Genomic DNA, 4,797 nt, shown 5'->3' on the forward strand with positions numbered 1-4,797 from the left:
TTTTATAATCTTGGGTGATCTGAGTAGGCAGGGACTGGAAATAGATATATGGCCCATGTGATGACATTGATTTTTATGACATTAATGTGACCCAGTTAAGAAACAATGAAGGGTTTCCAGTGACTTAAATCTGCTAGGATGGACCTTCGGATTTGCTTCCATTTGGCCTGTGTCCAAGAGGACAGCGTAGGGCTAGATTATCACCCGAATATCTAATCGCGTTGGGTGCCCATTGTAACTGCGCTAGGGCTTGCAGAGTAGGGAGGTCTTACCTGGCTATAGTTAGATTGAGCATGCAAGATTTAGTAATGGTGATTTTGAAAACCGATACCGCTGCAAATGTGGCACGTCTGTCAACTATAGCCAGTAGGGAGGTAGTGGTCGAAAAGAAGTAAGCAAGGGATGATCTGCAAACAAGTTAACCTTATGATCTCAGCCACCAAAGGAGATGCCCACAATAGCAGGATTGCAGCAGATGGAGATGGCCAATGGTTGAGCTGCTAGGGCTTAGAAAAGGGGTGTTCACAAATAAAACACCTTGTTCACCACTCGTCTACTTTACTGCTAAGGGGGAGTATTCTGCACCCCATAGTTCTATGTCCTCACAGTTAATCGAGCAGGATAGCTATTTGCTACCAGCCACTGGGCTATTTTTCACCAACCTGCCATTATAGACTAGTTTCTGAGGCCCTTTGCTCTCAGAATGCCAGAAACCAAGCCTGCTCGTGCAGAGGGTGTTTTCACCCCCATGCCACAGGGTGACCTGCAGAATAATATTCCAAAACGGGGGTGAGAGGGGGCTTTGAAGAGTCCACCACCTCTGCTATGCAACTGAGCCAGCACACACCTCTCTAGCAAGGCATGTGGTTAAAAGAAGTGGCGGCACTTGGGTTGAAACAATGGGATTACATTGGCATATCACTGCTGGGTGATGTATGGTTAGGCAACCACATTAGGACGTTCCAAGACCTGCAGGGGAAATACACCCTTCATGCCTCACAATTTTACAGATACCGGCAGCATCATGCCCTTAATGCACACATCTCAACAGGCACGTCTTTTTCCTGAATTTATCCCATTGGAAGCCCAGTTTATGATGCGAAACCTGGGGAGAGGATGGGTATCCCGGATATATTGTACCCTTATCAATAACGGCCCTACAACACTCGATCCACTGAGGACCAGATGGGAGGGATGGCTGGGCCCCCTGGAGGAGGACTGGCGTGACTCCCTTACAGCCGCCAAAACCATCAGAACCTCAGCCAGAGTCCGCCTAATTCAACTATACTACTTGCAAGCCGCCTACTTCACCCCAGAAAGCCTGCATAGAGCAGGGTTACATCCCTCTCCAGACTGCACACGCTGCTGCCAAGTACTGGATGAATTTTACCAAATGATCTGGTCCTGCCCTAGCCTTATCCCATACTGGACAGCAATAAAGTCTGAACTCAAACTGGTCCTGGGCTGGCAGGTTCGCCATGATCCCGTACGTCTCATCCTGGGAGTAACGGACGGCCTAGATGGTTCCCGAGCTCACAGGATATTCCTTGGTACAGCCATCGCGGTAGCCAGGCGTGAAATTGCAGCTGCTTGGGCGCATTCTAAACCCCTAAGTATAACCAAATGGGGCCAAGGGGTAGACGGGTGTGCTGCACAGGAACAACCCTTTTTGAGGCCCGGGGCTGCCCAAACAAGTATAAAAAGGTCTGGGGCAAATGGACGTATCAATTAGATTAACTGTACCGATGTTAACCTCTGTACACAAATGCAATGTTTATGCGCTGTGACTGATTGAAATCACTTATTTGTATGCAATGTAGGCTAACATATGAGGAAATGCCATGAAATACTGGATAAATGTCTCATGCTGTTAATCATTTGAAAAATGTGATTGTCCAAATAAAAATATATAATTTATTTTATTATATATTAAAATGTATATTGTGTATAACAAATTAAAAATATATCTGCAACATGGAAGGTTTACATTCCGACCGTCGAATTACAATGTTGGCGGTCGGAGTGTAAACAAACTGCGAAACCCTAGCAGAATCCCAATGCCTCTGCAGACTCCGGCAGGGGACCTGGGGCGCACCATACACAATCCTGCACCGTGTGGCTGGCATCACACGTTGCAGGGATGTGCAAAAACTTCCATTGTACAATGGAGCTTGTGCTGCGGGAGGTTTCAGACCGCAGCACGGGCCCTCACTGATATACATTTATTACACACCTCATGAACAAAAACTAAGACATTATTATAAATTAAACAAACAATTAAATATTAATTTTTTAACAATTAAATATTAAAACTTAATGCATAATAATCACCTAGTTTTTATATATTATTGACATATAACTAATCAAACATTTTATGAAATAGTTCATACAACACATAATTAAAGATATCAAACAGAATTATTTAATTATAAAATAAAATATTTTCTACAAAACAATAAGACAAAAATAACCAAAAAATAGAACAATTATATGAAAATATACAATAATTGGAAAACTTACAAAATAATATTAAAAATTATAAAGTTTCAACAAAAAACAATAAAGGACCTTATGATGTTGGGCGCATAAAGTCCACCCGACACAGTTTCGCTGTTGAAACTGACCGACCATAAGACGGTGGTTCTGCCACTGTATTATGATGCGACCACACATGGTGCGGTCACAAACTACCATTTCTGTATGGGAGCTTGTGCTGCTGGCCTTTTCCGCTAGCATCCCAAGCTCCCATAGAGAAATGTGACATTGTGTAAATTCCCTGCACCATGTGGCAGACCCCTTACAGTGCCTTCCACAATTTGCAGGAATTTACAGGAGGGCACCTGCCTCCCGGCCCCCAACCTGAGGCTTCAGAGGCATGGGGGTCCTGCTAGGTGCCCCCAAAGTCACTTTCCGAAATGCTTTTCATGTTGGAAAGCCCAACATGAGAAGCCTGTCAGAAAATGACATCGTAATCACAACGGCGGAAACGTCGTCCATAGGGTATTATGTGCAGCTGTCGGAAACCAGTCGGTCCTACGGGCTGGTTAGGCGGTCATACTTTAAACCATGGATGTCTTAGGAAAGCCTCCTACCGACATCCTAATGAGCCCCAAAATGTACTTCACATCATCTCCCTATTATTAATAATACCAACAATTCTTAAATATAAACATAACACCCACATTTAAAAATTACTTTATTTCTTCACAAATTTCATTTTCTTACAAATTAAGATTGTGATTCTTATAAAATAATGTAATAATAATTTACAACTAAAAACATAAATTAACTGACAAGTATACAAATAAATTCCGAAATGTTTTGAAAAAAAATATTTTTGGAAAAAATTATAATTTAATATACCTCAATATTTTCCATTGAAACAATACATATCTCTACTTAATTATTTTAAACAAATATATTATGAATCGCCGTAAAAACAATCTTCGAGCCTGATTATGATAACGGTGCGACCACCTCCAACAGCCTGTCAGTTGCGGTCCCACCGTCATCGCAATATTGTTTTCTGCCTGCCACATTAGGGTGGCGGGTGGATGGGTGGTGGTCGGAGAGACGGACCGCCATGGATCCAACATGCTCAAAGAGCTCTTGGGACCGTCAGAGGGATTATAGATCACTACAATGGTGGTGGAGCCTGCCAGGCACTGCCGTAGGGATTATGATGTCCCTCCCCGTCGGCCGTTTCATGGCGGTTTACGTATTATGAAAAGGCTAGCGGAAAGGGACAATGCGGACCCCCCTTCTCCCCTGGCCCTCAGTTTTAGGTTTAGGGGGGCATCATAGCAGGCACTGCATGGTGCCTGCCACGTAGTGCAGAGATATGTCATCTTTATTTTTTGTGCTGCGGCATGTGCTGCAGCACGCAGCATCCGCCGCAATACAAAACATAAACATTGCGATTTGTTTGGCGGGACCACTGACAGCAAGTTGGGCGGTCCTGTTTCCGATATGATGGCGGTTGGACATAAGCCATCATAATGAGGCCCTTAATTTTCACACAATTTTTAATATGTTTAAAAAAATGTCATATCTGATATTACTGCCTATCATAACAATAATTACATTTATAACTATCCTTAAAAAAATTAACAATTGGAATGTATTTAAATACTTCCCATCCCTTTCTACTATTACCCACCATCAGTTCCTAAATTTCAAAATATCACATTTAAAAATAATGTAAAAAATTAAATTTTAACACAATTTTTTTTTATATTTTTGAATTACCCCTCATTTTATCCTATACTACCAACATTCCATTCCTAAATTAATTAAGTAAAATGTTAATAAAGTTTTAAAATATTAAAATGCTAAAAAATAAATACAATTAATTTTTCAAATTATAAAGTTACTTCTCAACCTTATCCTCTGAAATCCCCAAATCCCACTCCTATATTTCTACAAATTCTATATAAATGTAATAAATTTAATGAAAGAATTGAAAATTATTAACAATTTTAAAAATTATTCCCCATCATTTCCACCTATAACCCCAACATCCCACTCCTAAAATTATTTATAAACACAAAATTCAAATAATTCTATAATTTAAATTATTTACAACATAGTAATTTACACAAAAAATGTACATAGATTTATATTATTTTAGTATAGGAATACATAAAAAAATATTAATACAAAATATTTTTTTTCAAAAATAAATTGACATTTTATACGATACAAAACCTAATTTCGATATTTTTGACTTCAATATTACCTATCGTGATATTTTACATTACCATATTTTAAACACAATGTTTCTGTTACTCAATATTT

Source organism: Triturus cristatus, chromosome 1_1 (assembly GCF_964204655.1).
Source record: "Triturus cristatus chromosome 1_1, aTriCri1.1, whole genome shotgun sequence".
Taxonomy (NCBI): Eukaryota; Metazoa; Chordata; class Amphibia; order Caudata; family Salamandridae; genus Triturus; species Triturus cristatus.